The sequence below is a fragment of the Ixodes scapularis genome, unplaced genomic scaffold, assembly GCF_016920785.2.
Source record: "Ixodes scapularis isolate PalLabHiFi unplaced genomic scaffold, ASM1692078v2 PGA_scaffold12__126_contigs__length_90152505, whole genome shotgun sequence".
Taxonomy (NCBI): Eukaryota; Metazoa; Arthropoda; class Arachnida; order Ixodida; family Ixodidae; genus Ixodes; species Ixodes scapularis.
This window is the reverse complement of record NW_024609838.1, coordinates 5,682,365-5,700,676: the sequence shown is the minus strand read 5'-3', so window position 1 is coordinate 5,700,676 and position 18,312 is coordinate 5,682,365.

Below are 18,312 nucleotides of genomic sequence, written 5' to 3'. Positions count from 1 at the left end.
CCTCGTGACGTCACGAGCGACGTTACGAGGCTGACGAGTGACGTCACGACGGTCCCGCGCGTTGCATTGTGGGACGTTTCCCATAATGCACCGCGCGGTTACGCCGACGCCGTTCAAGCCAAAAACGGGCGCCTAAAGGCCTGTTCACACATGCAGCGGAGCGCTACAAGCATAGCGCTTACCTCGGGCTAAGCGCGTGCTGACGGGAGCGTTCACCAGCTTTGTATCGCACCGTCAAAACTGTTGCTCATGGCAGACGATAAGTAGCTGACGGCACGTGAGAAGCGCTACATCAGCGCTCCGCTGCATGTGAGAACCGGCCTTAAGAGCTGCGCTCTAAAATCTGGCAACAGCGAAAATCCGCTGAACGAGTCCAACAACATTGGGCGGCCGACGTCATGGTGAAGGACTCCGTTGCGGCCGGTAGAGTTGTTTACACTGTGGCGTTTTTGCGTTTCCTCGATCCTTTCGCCTCAGTATGGCTGCAGGTACCGTCTTCCCTAGGGTGCCTACATGTTTCCGCTCCGCTTTAGGGTGGCGCCAACTTCTTGTTACCCTTTCCCAGATCCTCTCCCATCGCCATTTTTTTCCCACTTCTTATTTCGCTAAACGTAAACAACGTCGAGTTTCTGTAGTCTCGACACACTGGCAACACTGAGAGGCCACTTCCGTTTCCGTTCATAAGAGGAGTCGGAGGCTCAGCGGGATGGCGGTGGTTGTGGCTGTCTCTCACTTTATTCGGGTGTTTCATATTTTGAAGTTGCGAGCAGAAAGTGTGCGCTGCTTTTATCGAAACGCGAGTTTCCGCGACAAAATGGAACGCAACAGACCGGCACTGCACGCTGAAACCTCGCCGTCGGAACGAGAGCGGTGAGCGCTCCCTAGCCCTAACGAGGATTAGCGGCGTAGTCCGAGCGCACGACCGGCGAGTGTGACAAAATTGTCGACAAAAACAGCGGAGGTTGCCATGGTAACGAGGTAAGCAACACTGGTTTGTCGGCAACAGGTATTACAAACGTTGTCGCCACCCTAAACAGCGGAGCGGCGGAAACATGTAGGCACCCTAGTTTTCCTTATCACGGGTTGGGTAAACGACATTTCCCAACTCCCAGCCGTTAAAGATGACGAAGTACATCGCTTCTACAAGAGCCAATCGGAGTCAGAGCGCTCAATCGACAGAAGCTACAAGTAATAACTTACCTCGAATACGTATTTTACTGGTCGGATTTACGCATTAAAATTTTAGGCTGTAGTCCGAAACAACCCATTGCCGTTTGAACCCATCCCGTTTTGACCCATTCCCAAAACGACCTTCCCGTTTAAACCCGTCCCATTTCGACCCATTCCCAAAACAACCTTCCCGTTTGAACCTGTCCCGTTTCGACCCGTTCCCGAAACGACCTTCTTAGTTGAACCCGCACCCAAAACACCCTTTACCTTTGAACCCGTACCGTTTGAACCCATTGGTATAAGGCCCCGCACATCTCAACCTCTTCGCGAAAAGTCCCCATCGTTCTAACCCTGGTTGGCGCACCATTTCTGCTTAAGAGTATGTCCCCAAAATGATGTTAATGCAATATTGCAAAGGTCCAGGTGAGCTGTTTAGTGATGTTGTGAAGTATTTTTGCTTGTCAACGTACTCTTAAAACGTACCCCCTGAAACAGTCACCACTGGGCAGGTCAAACACTGGCCGGCAGCGCCCAAGAGATACCAAGGGCACCCCCCCCCCCCCCCCCCCGGGGGGGCCTGTCAGTGTGTATGTGTGTCTGTAAGAGGAGGGGGCGGTCTGGTTTGCTCCTCCCCCCCCCCCCCCCCCCCCCCGCTCAAAAACAAGTTCTTACGCCACTGCGCGTAGACGTCTTTGTATCATATATCGGCCACGGAGCTCTGGATCGTCCAGCTCTTCCGGCGAGTTGCTATCAATGAAGAAGGGGAACAAATCCAAAATTGCCTTTATGTACTATTAATCATGGGTACATTCGAAATCTGCTCTAATGGATCACATGGCAAGACAAATAGAGCAACGATGTAAAGCAATGAAGGTTTTCAAAGGTAAAAGTACAAGACGGCAAGATTGAAAACATTTGAAACGCGGGCATGTGGTCGTGCGCAATGTCCTGACCAATCACAATTCCTTAGGGGTTCAAATCACATCGCCACGCTTAAATAATGGGGCCAGGGGCATCGGAAGTGTTAGGTAGAAAGGGCCGGGGTGGGGGGTGCACAAAAAATAAAGATTTTTGTTCTACTGAATTAATTTCCATAAGCGTCTAGTAAATAAAAAAAAACGCCCCTCTCTTTTTTCCTGTTCTTCCGTTGTCATTAGACCCTGGGTCAAGCTCGTTTCTCGACCGCAAGGGCCGCAAGTTATAAATACAGTCGTCAGGGTAAAGTAAAATGCTGCTCCAAGGGCACATACGGCTTCACGCACATCGCACTCACAAAACACATCCACACGGCGTCGATTCTTGATCGGTTTCCGAGCGTGCGAAGGTACAGAGACGCAGCATCTCGGGTTACCAAAGGAAGCTTTGATCACGCCGTCAGACCGGCGAAACTTGCTTTCGACGAGTTGTGCCCTTTACCTGCAGCACTGCGCTTTCGCAAAAAATGCCCCCGTGTTCTAAAAGGCAAGTCTCACCGTTTTTACGGAGGTTTAAGAAACTTGTTCGGCGAATGACAACGAACGAGTAGAAAACGTGTGTTCGGCACGCTGCCGCCAGCCTCTGCAACGCTCGCAAAAACGCGATTTCCCCGCATGCGTGTATCCGGGTGCATGTTGTACTGTCACTCTGTACCAACGCCATCGACACTTCTGTTCGCCAGTGGTCGGCGCTTCAATGGAAACACCCTCCAGCTTTCTTTAAAGCCCCATAAACGTTCCTTGTTCTTCCTATGTGTCCGTTTTTGCAATTGCTCGCAGGAATTTCGGCTGGGCCGCAACATTCTAGCGAGGTATATAGATGGGCTTCCGCGCACTTCGGAGACTCGAGAAGTTATCTGAGTGTGCATAGTTGGAGAGTCGGGGTTCCCTTCGAGTGACGCCCGAACACCGCTCGATTTCGAAGACGAGAACTTTCCGCCGCTCCGGCGTTTTCACTTCCCAGCGCATTCTTCGCATTGTCTACCACGTTACGGTTGGAGCCGTAGTTCTTCTTCTTTCAAACCCTCCAGACGGTTGTTTAAACCGACTTCCGACTGCTTCGTGGCTCACGTTTTACGTTTGCATTACCGTATTTTTAGGTCTATAAGTCGCACCTTTCTATAAGCGGTCACAAAAGAATAAAACAGTTTGTAGGTAATTCACTTTCGTGTATAAGTCTGATCACTTATGTATTTTTACCTTCCGTGCTGCGAAACTGCATTAATAAGCCCGGATATGTGTATTGGTCGGTTCAGTTTACTTGAATACTCAAGAAGGGCATTTCAATGAGGTACATTACATGAGGGGGGAATCGAGTACAAAGATTTAACAGGGAAAAACGCCGAATAACAGTTCGCGATATATGCGGAAGCGAGAGCGAGTTTCTAAATTCTCACCAATTAGTCGAACGCAAAATATGACCCCCGCAGACAATCTGCGCAGTTAAGCTTTCTACTCATAAAAAAAAAAAAAAAATAACGCATATAAATCGCTTCTCTGGCTACGACGCACCGACGAAAAATCTGGGAGATTTTCTTATCTCCCAGATTTTTCGTCGGTGCGTCGTACCCGCGACTTACGCGCCGGAAAATATAAACGTTTTGAATGTTTCTTTCATGTTTCACTTACATTTAACCATCATTTGTGTCTACATGATGAAAATGTCTGTACTGCCATGTCCCGCATACAAGCGTACCTACGCTTAAGCGGGCTGGATTGTATGAGAGTTTTTTCTGAAATCAAATAAACTTATCTTTTCTTAACTTACCTTTTCTTTTATTAGATAGTGCGCGTTCAGGTATATTTTCCTTTTTTCTTTTTCACCTCGAAGACTCTGGCACCTTTATCGGGAAAATCTATTCATTTCCTTCTAAATTCCTGATCTAGTCACTGAGGCCATGAGGACGACAAGGGGGGGAGAGGGGGGGGGGGGATTTTCTTGGGATGCTTGGAGTCCAGCACGCGCTATATTGTTGCCATCCGCCGTATACTTGGATTGCGCGCGCATACTCGATGCTAACGAGACGTCAAAATCTTAATCGAAGGTAGAAAGCTCCTGCCGAGAGGCTTACGCAGAAGAACTTCCCTGCAGTCCTGCCCTTGGGAAACGCAGCTGCTAACTTGGAGAATGGGGGAGATTTTGCTAGGACTGCACAAACGAAGAGATCCTTTTAGTAAAACATATAAAATAGCGCAACAGAAAGACAAGGACAAGAAGTATACAGGACAGGCGCTGAAGAGATCCTCTCCTTTGGTAGGAAAGAAGGGGGGGGGGGGGATCTTTTTGCAAACGGCGGTACTTTTGTTCACGTGTCTGGCAACTTTGCAAACCGTGCTCTGCGGGATACCGCCGGTAGCACAAAACTTGCTGTGGCTTGCGCAGGTACTCGGCTCGTTGAACGTTTCGCTTGCGTTTTCGCGAAGGAGTCTCCGACGTTCATCAATGTCGCCCTCAAGCAGCTCTTTCTACAACAGAATTTTTATTCCGCGTTCTTTTCGGCTCCACGCCTTCTGTCTGAATGAATGAACCGGGGAGGAAGTTCCGCCGGTTCACGTGCATCCCACCCCGAAGGAGCTGCCCCGTGTACGCGGCAGTTTCACCCAGCATCTCGAATTCGTAACACCACGGGACTCCCGCGCCTGCAAGCAGCAACCACTAAAACTCAAACTGCTTTGTCCTGCCATCGCAACAATTAAACTTGTAATATCTTAGCACAATGTAAAAACAAAGATACGAGTTAGCGGTATTTTGTTTTATGACGCTTGAAAGTAGTAGCGGATATCCCTTAAACCGTTTAATCGCTGAAAAAGTAGTAGTCGTAGTGCTTTATGAAGGAAAGGCATAGATTTTAACCCGAACGTTAGTTCTAGTTTGCTACCCTGCACCGGGGATAGGGAGAGGGGGAAGGAAAGACAGCAGTGGGGGAGGAATATGAGGGGAAAATTGTCAATGAAGATGATTACGATCAAGTGAATTATGTAAACAGTCTCGTATAAAGTTCTCAGTCATTTAGAGTCTGTCCGAAAGTTCCGTGTTTCTCAGAAATCGTATTAGAGCCTCGGTGGTCTTCATAAACTGTTCGGTTGTGTCCCAGCTGCCAAGCACTTTGAAAGCGCTAAACGGACGCGAATCTATTTTTTGTAATGTTTCTTGAAGCGTTTGGCGTTCTTCCACGAACTCAACACACTGGCGTAAGATATGCCCAATTGACCCCTCCACCTCACAGCTGGTGCAATTCTCGCAGATGTTCTGTCCTATTCGACAGAGGAACTGCGTTGTATATGCTTCACCTAGTCGCAGTCGGTGCGGAGTTGTTTCCAGTCGTCTTGAAACTCCGGATGGAACGCGAAAGGCTCGTTGGGGGTCTAGAGAGTATAACCTCCGGTCGTGTGTTTTCACGTTCATCCAGTGTCCTAATGAAATTGTCTTTGCCAAGGCTTGAACTTTAGAGTTGGTGTCACTTTTGGAGTAAGGTATCAGAATTGAATCGGCATTGATCGTTGACTTTGCGGCTCTGTCTGCTGCATTATTTCCGGGGATGCCACAGTGGCCTGGTATCCACTGAATAAAAATCTGGTGGCCCTTTACGAGGGCTTGATGGCAGAGAGCGGATACCTGATATGCCAGTTGGTCGTACGCATTGCGTTTCATGAAAGTCTGTATTATTTGTAATGCTGACTTTGAGTCACTGAAGATTGTCCATGGTTGCGGTGATCGAGTTATAATGTACCGTATTGCTTCTCGCGTGGCAGCTGATTCAGAAGCCGTTGATGTCGTTCGATGCCTTATCTTCATCTTGACGGTATGGTTGTGGGCAGGTATGACAACTCCAATTCCACACAGTGTTTCAGAGGACGACCCGTCGGTGTATATATGTGTCGACAAGCCGTATGCTTCATTGATGACTCCTAATGTCAGTTGTTTGAGAACCGGAGATGAAATTGACGTCTTCTTATGTATACTTTTTACGTATAACGTTACTCTTGGCTTCAGAAAGGTCCATGGTGGTATTCCTTCCCTCTGTACAGGAAATAGGTCACTTGGAACAATATTGTGTTTCGTTATCGCTTTGGACAAGGCAGACTCTGGTCTCTCTGAAGATAACGTGGCCAGATGGCGGTTCGAATGTCTTTTAAGGTGTCTTAAATGTAGTCGGATAGTTTGTTGTATCATATATGCTTCAATTGGATACCTTCGAGCCTCCGCAATTGTCCCGGACGTTGAAGCACACCGTGGCAGCCCTAAGCAGGCGCGTAGAGCTTGGGCTTCAATGCACTGGATAGCTCGTATATTGCTCGCACAGGTGTTGTTCACAATAGGCAAGTGGTATCTCAGAAGTCCAAGAAAGAAGCCAAGATAAACCTTGTGTTCAGTTATCATCACGACCACATTGGGAAGGGGAAAGGGGGGGGGGGGGGTGTTTCCCGTGAAAATATGATGCCCCTGATTGACTGCTACTGCTTCAAACGTCTCCGAGTTTTTCACGTTGCTGGACCGCTTCGACGTGGATCCGATCCTAGCAATTCACGCTGCAGAGCGAGGATCTAAAGGAAACAAACTATCTATTCATATTCACATCGACAACCGTAGTAAAAGAAGTCCGGCATTTCGCGGAGCATTACTGATTGATATTGATAATAATCGTTTGTTTTCACTGCGGAGGAGTGCGAATGTATGTCCGGGAAAGAAGCTGCAGTCGCAGCTTGATAGACCCCCCCCCCCCCCCTCCCCAAACACTTGACATGCACCGCGTAGTACAAATGAATAAATAAACACTCGCAAGTACATACCAATTATTAATCTAATCACGGAAGAGTTGAATGAACAACAATTCAGACATCATAAAACCCAAAACAATGCATATCGGTCTACGTAACATATAGCTTAAATGTCATGGCAGGGCAATCAGCACAAAAATACATAACACATACTTGCTGAAGTAAACATAAAGTAGTGAAAAACGTAAACGCTATAACAAATAAAGCTGTTAATACCCTTCGACTTCGTGAATTAAGACATATGTGGGTGAATTTTAGACCAGCTTACCGTTATTTTATTAAGACGCAAATGTTTAAAACGCCAAACCCATCGTTTTTTTCTCTCACAAACAAATTTTGCAGGAACTACTTCTTGCAGTGCATGCATAATGGCCAAAACTTTTTTTTGTTTTTTGATGTGACAATCAACCTCGAAATTTCCAGAAAAATTGCCTCGGCTGATGCGGATCTTTGTCGGCAAGTTTGTTGGTAAGAGTTTCTTTCTTAGGTAAGCCGAAGTTTGTTAGTAAGTTTGACATTCGAAAAAAGATTCGACTTAAGAGTTCACCAGACGGTAAATCTCACGATAGCGGTCTCTCCGTCGAAATTCAGAGGAAGCCACGGTGGATGGGGGAATCCTTTAAAAGCCCGGAACACTAGAATGCACTGTGTTCCGTTTCCAAGCTCTGTGGTTCTTACTTTTTTTGTATTTGTTGTCTTTTTAATGCGTTTGTCAAAGAACAGTATGGATCTCAGCAAAGACTCTGCGGACAAAAACAACTCGGATGGAGGCTTTGGATTGTGTACGAAACACTGCTATTCCTTAAATCTCCGTCTAATATACATTTTAAAAAAAATATTAGAAAAAAAAAAACGGCAACTTAGAAGGATTTGCGTTCGTGTCGTTTAAAAACAGGGCTTTTTGTCGGTGTTTTTGTTGAAACAAGACTGAATGCGAAATCTGCCAAAAGATGGGATGTTTCGTGTATTGCTGCAAAAGAGGCTGTCGGAAAACCGTCTTTCCGCCATGAAAAGCGGGTCTATATATTAATTTACTTAGCAAAAAAATTATGCTTTTTTATGCAAAACTTTTCTGAGAGCGTTTTCCACACTCGCTTTAGGAGCGAGACACTTTATGGTTTATCTAGTATCTTTAGGCAAATAAACAACCACGGCCCACGGATCGACTGCAACGAACCCTAAAGTTATTTTTCCTTCGTATTTCCAAGATTTCAGCAATCTTATTTGTGAACCTTTTGTAGCGTTAGCTACACTGGCCGAGGTTCAGCAGTTTCGCGTGGCTCCCAAAGAGCCCTGCTGCGCAAGCGCGAGGAGCAGTGACGTCACGCGGCGCACAGCTGGCGTGCCGGAGACGCCGCCGCCGCTCGCGCCTCGCCGGTCTGCGCATGCGCGAGGAGCAGTGACGTCACACGGCGCACAGCTGGCGCGCCGGAGCCGCCGCCGCCGCGCGCTCCGCCGCCACCGCGCGCGCCTCGCCGGTCTCTACATTCAGAGGAGTGACGTCGTAGCCGCGGCAGACGCACTGACGACGCCGCGTGCCCAGCTGTCCGCCTCCGTTGCGCAGTAGCCAAGTCTGACGCTGCACCGGAGCCGCTTGATAGCGCCTCTCATTTTGTGCGCATAAGCTTACGCTACGTATATCCTGGCATAGCCGAACTGAGCCACCGCAATTTTTCTAATATTATTTTTCGTTGTTGCATACAAACCTTTTTGAGGGACACTTCTGCCTCCGGTTCGCCGCGATGTCTCAAAAAGCTAGAAACAAACAAAAAAGACACACGATAGAATGAGCAGCTCTAGAGCTCTTAACACGAGTGTGACGTGTCGAACGGTACGACACGTAAACGCGTTCCATCCTTCTAGTTACAAGAACGTCACGCGCTTAATCACCGACAGGGGGCGCCACGTAACGACCAAATCATCGGACGTCTTGGGCACACTGCCAATCCCAATCGTAACAATTACGAGAGAGCAATTCCAGCCTTGTGCCTTACCTATAGAAATACACACACAGAAAGAAAGATAGAAAACGAAGGGACGGCACGTACACGATGTAACCCCATCCATCAATTGGTAATTCCGCCACAAAATAGCGTGCAGTGACTCCCCTTCCCCCCTTCACAGACACACACAAAAACACACACGCACAACTGAACGCCCCCCCCCCCCCCCCCCCCCCTGGACCGCTTCTCTCCGAAACATATCCCACTTACACTCCCTCGACACATCAAATTACTCCGTGCCCCCATTTTTTATAACTATCTAAAGATATATATATATATATATTTGTATACCTTTTATCTGTCACCCCCAATACAAGCTTCAAAAGGGGAAAAAATAATAAGAAAAAAACGTTGAGCGAGCGCGTTCGCTGGCGTAGCGGCGAAGAAAAGCTGGCTCCCTATACGAAAGCTGCCATCCTTTAAAACTCTCGACAGCGGCTGGCTGGCCTTCCCTAAAAAGGCTCACCGAGGACGTTGAACAAGGGACAATCCATTTTGCGGAGCAGAAAAAGAAATATATAAAAAGGATGGGATCGCTCCCTTTTTCTAATAGATATCGAAAAATCCGGGATCCCCTCGCATTCCCCACAGAGGCTCAGAGTCTTCGTCTTAAGTTTCCCACAGGATCGACGTATAAGTTTGAGCATCCTCGGTCGGAGCTTGGCTAAGTCTGCGCATGCGTGTGTTAGACATTTTCTAGTGGATCGACGACAAACGAAAAAGAAGCATCAAACCGCTAAAAATGGATTTCGGGGTACTTGATGTTTGTTGTAGCGTCGGTAAGCACCGGATGCTTCTGATATTGCGCGATCTCTCTTTTTTTTTTTTCCCCTATTTTTAATACGTGCAAACTTCAACGTGGGCAAAGGCACACCTAAAAGGATTTTTTTTTCTCTCTCTTTCTTTATCTCTTTCGGCATAGTGAACGTAAAGGTATAAAAAAACATAAAAAACACTACCATAAAAGACATTAAAGTAGCTAAAAAGAAACAAAAATAACACAAAAACGCGGCCATTTTACCTTGGATTCGATGACCAGGGCCGCTACAGAAGCGGTCGGGTCACCTTATCTTTACATAAACGCGTCTATTAGAGCCACGTTCTAGCCGCATTACCTATACGTCAAAGAAGAAGAAAAAAAAGAGAAAATAGAAAGCGTTTAGGGGACCTTTTCCCCTAAAATTGTACGGTAGCGGTATGTATAATTCGGGAAACATACAAAAAAACGTATCTGCGTGTGTGTGTGTGTGTCGGGGGGGAGGGGGATAGAGGAAATAAAGGGGGGAGGGCAGGGGGGTGTAAGCTTTATCCTGTATTCCTCGTTTCCATAAGATCAAAACAAAACAAAAACTGCTAACGCATATTTCTTTAAACCTCTCCTTACGGAGCGGCCTTTCTTCCCTACCTTATTCTACAGCTGACTGCTCGCTCGCGTTCGCCAAATGGAACGCTCCCCCCCCCCCCCCCCTCCTCCCTTTCCCCGAAACTCGGGAACCGCCTTGTCTTCTTTGGTATGCCTTCGCTATAGGGAAGCAAAAAAGGGGAAGCTGAATATATGCTAAACGGGAAATTATGCGAGGTTGGCGGCCAAAAAGCCGGCTTCCTTTCCGAAGTTCCTTCCCCAACGTCAGTGATCCACGTCCATGCAAACCCAGGACGTAGGAGTCGGCGGCCCGTGGTTTAACCCGGCGCATTTCCCCATATCCCTAAGTTGTAGGGCTCGTTTTTTAGGGAACTGGAAGAGACGAGTGAGACAATGGAGATATAAAAAAAAGCAGTGTGGAGGAAACGGCGTTTTCTTGCATGCCCGCGATTTAGATTTTGGAAGAGCGCGTGTAGGAGGTGTATAAGAGCCTGGGAGTAGCTATCTCTCCGGGGAGTTCCGACTTCTGAATCAAGTTGAACGAGGAGAAAGCAAAACAAAAAGAAAAAAGAAGCGAAAAAGGGAAAGTGTTACAGAACGCGATGCGCGCGCGCTCTCTCGTGGAAGAGGCAGGCAGGACCGCGACGTTTGCCGCGTGCAAATAAAACACCGAAGCAAAACAAACAATAAAACATTAAAAAAACAAAAAGAAAAGAGCGTAGGTAATGTCCCCTCGCTGTTCGGTCCCGAAAAGCGGCTTTCTGTTGTGGGATTCAAACGCCGAAAAACGGGTTTCAAGACTATGAAGTGGAAGCGGTTTGAGAAGAAAAGGAGGGCTGAAAAACTGATTTTGCAAGTTTAAAAAGGGCCCTTCCTGCCTCTTCGCCTCCGCATCTTCGGAGGAAAAAGTATGCGAGAAGAAACAAAAAAATAAATAAAGCTCCCGCCAAAAAGGATTTGCTTCGGTTCCTCCGCCACTTGGCTCCCGATTCCATGTTCCGATCGGACCAAGAAGTTACAAATTTTAACGGGGCTTCGAATACAACTAGTAATCTTACCCAGAGTGTTCTTATTTCAGATTGTAAGGTCGTTTCCCATTTGTGTTCATTTCGCTTTGTTTGTGGAAGGGAAAAACGGGGGGAAAAAAGGGAGGGGGGGATTAGATTCTGGATCGTTGCAGGCTGGAATAGTTAGGGAAGCGCCATGTTGTATACAAGTCGGCCCAACTGTGGCGGATTTCGTTAACCTGCCGTTTTATCCGAAGGTTTCGGCAACACTTGCCTGCTTGGAGCACGTCGGTCGCTGCGTAGAAGGTAGCGCTTTCCGTGCAAATAAAATTTAATAAAAAGTGCGCGTTCATCTTTTGGTGGCTTTGTTTGTTTTGTTTTGATCGTTGCATTAATGTAATTGGTGGTTGTCGTCATTTTTTGGGGGATATTAGTTTTATAATTGTTCCAACAATCTCGAAACACGTTCGTTGAGCGCAGTAAATGCTGAATAATCAGCGGTAAACAACCCCATGCGAGCCGCGCTTTTTTTTTTCTTTGTGATATAACTGATCGAATTCTTGTTAAAAACATACAAAAGCTGGCGCTAGCTGTAGCTCTGTGCGTTGCCGCTGCCTTTTAAAGCCTTAAACTTTAAAAGCAATGAAGAAAGAAAAAAAAAGACATTGGCAACGCGGAGGTAAGAATAAAATTTGTCATGCTTTACTTTTCGTTTCGAAAAACGAAACGTGTGTGGGCCAGGTTGCTTAAGGAACCGCCGTCACGTTTATTCTAACTTTCAATTGTAGAGAATGTAAAATGAAAATTCGTGCTTAGCAGCGACGTAGGTCTCTTTACCAAGCTGGATTATTTTTGTATTTGGAGATCTACCATTGAAAATATTAACCTTACGATTTCATACTTTAATGAAAAAATAACTACACGTTGAAATAAAAAGCTTCAGCAAGATGGCGCAACCTGCCGCCCGCCCTTCCTGCGCAAGAGTCGACATCAAGCGACACATCCAGTTCTCGGTGTATGTTGCACTCCCCTTATTCGATACGTCCTCCCTGATTTCATGGCGTTCGTCCAATGAAGCGATGGCGTGCCATCTTGAGTTATTCGTCATCGCTGCCATCGTCGCTGAGCGGCCGCTTCCGTGGCTACGGCCTGCCGGCAAACTTTAGGCTACGAACATACGCCGAGGCGCCTCCAAGTCCGACTATAGCTTGTGTCGAATTAAGCGAATGGGGAAATGGCACTGCGACATCTCGCCAGAAGTTCCAACTGGGACTTCTGAAACAAAGAACAAGCTCGACTTAGCTTGTTCTTTGTTTCGCTCTTGATTCCCTTCGTTGGTTTGTAACTTGGTGACCCCAATCTCCGCAGTTGCTTTGGTTGTAACGGGTTTTAATTGAGCTAATTGTTTCGGTGCGTTGTTTGTGTTGTAAACTTAAACAAATATCGGGACGCATATGTAAGTTTTTTGGGGTTTTTTTTCGGTTTTGTTTCGCTTTCGGCCACGATAGTTTAATCGTATAACGGGGCTCAATTATTAAAATAATGAGATAAAAACCGCGATAGATTCTTTTTTAATGCAACAGAAAGACGTTCCTGCGAAATATTTAAACTGCAATCATTACGAGAGTCCACCCTGAATAAAAATGCGTTTGAATTCTCCGGGAGTTAATTTGGGCAGCGAAAGTATAAATGAAAATCCTAAAAATGTATTTGATTTGTTCGTGTTTTTTTTTTTTTTATTCGTGGAACGGCTCGAGAGAGTCTTGAGCACACGTGCGGAAATGCGTCCCCTGCAGCAACGCGCAAAGATTGCAACATAAAAAGTATTTCCACGGGTTTTTTTTTTCTTTTTTTGGAAAGTACAAACACACCGGGCTCTTTGCATTGCGATACTGGCAAATATGCTTTACACGAGAACATATTTGTGGTTCCCGCACAATACATACGCTTGTTTATCAGAAAGGACGTGAAAAGATTTTCGCACATTCCGATTTTCGGACAGTTTGCCGCACATGCGTTTCAGCCTTAATAGAACTTATCAACATCAACGCAAGTTGCCACCTTACTACCTTCAGATATAATACAACCCCCCCCCCCCAAAAAAAAAAAAAAAAAAAAAAAACATCTACAATGTTTGCTACTTCCGCCGAACACTTTGTGCGCGTCCTTCTCAATGGCCTTGACCTGACACTTGTTAGCTGCACATCGAGTCTCCACAAAACAAACGTTTATTGATCGTGTCCGCCTCTGCCGTTGTGACACCGCCAGAAGCGCTTCTATCCATAGCATTGTCCTATCTTAATTTTTTTTAAATTTATATATAACTTTATTACATTAAACTTTATAAAGAGATATGTCTTTAGGAAGACGCGCGCAGATCGTAAAAGTTCCAGGGTTACCCAAGGGATGGCGCCAGTGTCCTCTCTCGCCCTAAGCGGTCACAAGCAGCTACGACGCAGTCGCTTACACTCAAATCTGTGAAGCAGCCTTAGTTGGGCAAGTCTGCGCCTCCGTAGAAATAACAGGCGACTCGCGCGAAGCATTCTCAAAAAGAATCACCTCCGAGCACTATAGACATTTTCCACAGGGGCGCCGCCATCTTGAATTGTCGTCACTTCCAGTATGGGCGACGACAAAATAGCAAAACGTTTCAACCTGTAACCAGTAAAAAAATAGACGGGAGCCAAAACGAGAATGTGTGACGGTTAGGCTTATATCCTGAATGTCTTCTATTGGCGTGGCGACGGCAAAACAATGTTTTCGCCCATACTGGAAGTGACGACAAATCAAGATGGCGGCGCCCTTGTGGAAAAGGTCTATAGTACCAAAAACTAAAAAACAAAAACTCACAAAAAGAAAACAAGATGTCATCTTGTCCGAACTTAGAACCGGTGTCGGCGAACAATCGTTCATTCGGTCAAAACCAACTTCGGACTCGTAGCGCTTCCGGGCAGCACCGCGCCCCCCAACGCGAGATAAAACCATTTTCGCCCAAAAGCGTTTTTATTTTTTTTTCTCCTCTTCTCCCCTGAATGGAACACGCTTCGATTCACGAACCGTCACGCTAAAGCAGTTCTGTCCGGCGGCTGAAATATGAAATTTGAGGGATCATGTCTCTGGCTTTCTTTCACGTCCATTTCATTCACCGTCACCTTTTTTTTTTTTTCTTTTTTTTTTTTTCTTTTTTCGTTGTGACCGCTACGGGACTCGTCAAAAGAACTTTCCGTTAGAGAAAAGTGGCAAAGTGACAAGGACAAGTCAGAGCTGGCAGCAAACTAAAAAAAAAAAAGATATAGGAAATCAGACGTGCGCACGCAAATGGTACACACGCAAAGAGATGACACATATCATGCCCGCTAAGAAAGACGGACGTTCTAAAAAGTTGCACAACAGAAACCCGCAAGACCCGCTATTTGCTAACACCAAAACCATAAAAACGTAAAAGAAAACAAAATTGGGGAGGGGGATGTTTTTTTTCTTGGGGGGGAAGGGGGGGGGATTGACTAAAAAAAAAGTAAGTTGAATACCAGGAAAGAAAAAATATTTAACACGACGTCCCTTCCAACTTTCACACGGTCGCCGCCGCCCTCCCCAATAAAATGAAGCAAAAAAAAACACGCCCCCCCCCCCCCTAAAAAAAAAAAAAAAATCCTGCCCGGCAGGACACAACTTCTAAAATTATTACCGCTACTAAAACGTGGGAGAAGATGACAACTACATCAACGAATCGCGCCTGAAACAACGAGACAACGCATAAAAGACATCCAAATTTAGTTTAAAAAAAAAAAAAAGCGCGAACAACACACCATCGTTGAGAAAGCCACGGTCAAAACAGGCATCAGGATCATCAGCACCCCCTCGTCCTTTCTTTTCCCTAAAGAAAAAAAAAACAAAACAGTGAGAAGCAAATCCCTTCAAACGTCGTCGTCCCTTTTCATCCCACAATCCCGATCCCGCCTCAAGCGAGCTCGTCAGTTTTGGATGGAGCAGGCGGCGAGCAAGCAAGCAAGAAAGCGAGGGCCCATCAAAGCAGCAGCAGCAAGCATGCAGCACCGCCAACGGCCGGCGGGGCAACAATTCCGCGGGAAGAAGCAGTCGGGAGAATGTGAAAAATTGCCGCCTCCATTCCGAGGGAATGCGGGTGATTTGATTTCCGCTGCCCCCCCCCCCCATGCTTTCTTCTTCCCTAGACGAGGCGGAGAGTGTGTGTGCGTGTGAACGCGGCAGTGGAGGAGGCGCCGTAGTGGCGTTCGCGGGCGGACATCTTTTTTTCTTTTCTTTTTCCCTCCATTTTCGCTTGTTCGGAATCGCCAAGACTCGCAAACAAGCGTCGTGGGGAAAGGGGAGAAATAAATAGGGAGAAACGGGAGGGGGGGAGGGGGAAGAACGAGGTCAGAGGTGGATAAGTACCTAGGCGATGGGGAGAAGGAGGAAATCACGGGGAAAATCTGCGGGACCGTAACGAGAACGGGGGTGAGGACAAAGAAATGGAAAATTAGGGAAAAGGGAATAACGGGGAAATGTGGGAGTGAGTACCGACAACGGCACTGGAAATAGGGGGGGGGGGGGGGGGGAGAGGCTGTTGTTTAGAGTAGGGACTCGGGAGTAGATTGGGAAAGGGGAAAGATGGGATGGCGAGGGAAAATAAGGAGCGTAGGGAAAATGCGGGGACATGTAAGAAATGAATGGTAGAAAATGTGGGAAATGATAAATTGAAGGAAACAAGGGTCAGGAACGGGAAATTGGGAGATTTAGGAAACACGCTTGACGCTCTCTGGAAAACAAAATAGAGCAGAAATCAGGAAAAAGGAGTGGAAGTTGAGGTTACCCATTTTTTTTTTCCTTCGACTTAAGAAAGGGCGAAGGAAGTTCGTGCGGATAGTTTATTAGGTATATTGAGAAGGGAGTACCTAATTGTCTTTTGGCCACGAAAAATGAAAAAATATTTGGGGAAAAATTTGCGATTTAAATGTTCCGGTGGTAGGTAAAAAAAAAATTTAGGGCGTTCCGTCCCTATACTTAGAAGGAAGGCTGTCCGTTAGACCAACCCTAACCAATCCAAGCGTGCGAATAGCCTCCTCTACCTCCCCATGACGTCATCACACACTCGAATGGTATCAACTCAGCTATTGGGCCCGAGCAGACGCCGAGCGTATTTTCGATGCATTGATTGGACACGAGACCCAACCGAGCACTGACATAACACTCGTGTCAAATCTGCGCCTGCGCTCGATCTCACAACGATGGCGTCGAAATGCTAGTCCAGCGGATTCGATGACTCTAGGACGCGTTGATTGGACATTCCAGGCTATTCCTTTGCTAAAGTAGGGAAAAGGGAGGCTAAAGATATGGGGAAAATCAAGAAAAGCTAGGGAACAAAAAACAAAATCTTGGTAAGCTAGGGAACGATAAACAAAACACAGGGCAAAAGGGGGAAGATAAAAATGGGGAATTGAGGACGGAAAAACTTGACACTTTAACCGTGGAACGTTGGGTAAACGGGCGAGAAGACGAACTTCAAGAAGGCTCGTATCCCGACTCTAAAATTTATGACGAAATATGAGTTTTAGTAGCAAATCAAACAAATAAGGGCTCGCGATATAACCGAAGAAAGAACAAGAAAACGCAAGAAAAAATGAGGGGTTTCAGGAATTACGAGGGTTAATTCGATAGTGAAAGAAAAACAGAAGAGCAGGTCGCATATCGAAGTAAACTAAGAAAAATTAGAAAATAGCACATTAGGTGCGACAGTAACTAAGAAAAAGAAATGGGAAAGAGATACTTAAGAATGCGTAACGCAAGATAATTTTAGAGCTTAGTCTCACAAGCAAACGTTAGGAGAAAAAAAGAAAAGCATACGGAAGGAAGAAGTTGGAAACAGGAAAGAAGCTTACGGAATAAAAAGGAAAATTCAGTGTAGGAAAAAAACGGAAAAACAAATATGCAGAATACAAAGCAAAACATATACAAAGCATAAAAACTCTAAAGACAGCTCGGTATGCGTGTCAAAAAAATAAAAATAAAGGGATATAAACAGCTCATAACATAAAGAGAGTACATATAAAATTGAACGAAGGTTGAAAAATAGGAAAACAAATTCTAATGTACGAAATTCCAGAGGCTAGTATATAAGGCAAACTCTAAAAATTCCAATGATCTAGAAAGTTCGAAACAAGCTATGTACTAATAAGAATGGAGAATGAGAAGGAAAAAAATAAATGAAGGTTGTGGAAGAGTGCAATACATTAACCTCGTGCGCAGCCCTAAAAAAACACGGGAAATTTTAAAGTTGCTTTAAAACGCCAATTGTTGCCGAAGCCGATTCTTAACGGAACAGCAAAAAACGTAACATCTGTACAAGCTGCCTTCGTTTCGCCAGTTGACGTCACGCTTTTTGCAGCCCTCAAGCGGTTCCAAAGTTTTTCCGCACATCCCGCACCCAATACCGTAAAAGTCGCCCGCTGGAGTTGCCTACCCTGCGGATTCAAATTATTCCCTGCGCCTCGCCCACGGCGCATCTCCCCGCAGCTAAAAAAAAAAAATTGTATAACTTATATTTATTATGGAATCCAGCGAACGAACACATACAAAGGCCCATCCAAGCACGAGAACGCGGAAAGGCCTATATGAAAGTGCTTCAAAACGCCCAAATACCAACGCAAACACCACTAAGGTAAGGAAACCCTCACAAACAGCTCCAATCCGTACCACACGCCCACACCGCACACAAGCGCGCACACACTCACAACACACACAAAATACCGCGCGCACACACACACACACGCAAAGACAAACGTGCGCACACACACACGCACTCACACCACCCACACACGCACGCATACACAAACACTGCGCATGCAGACACGCGCACACCACTCAAGCTCGCGCACACACGCACACACACGCACGCGCGAAAGCGCGGGCGCTGACCCCTCAGCAGCGACGTACGCACACGCACGCTCTCCCAGCGCACGCCTAAATGTACGCACACAGATCCGCGCACCGATCAAACAAAA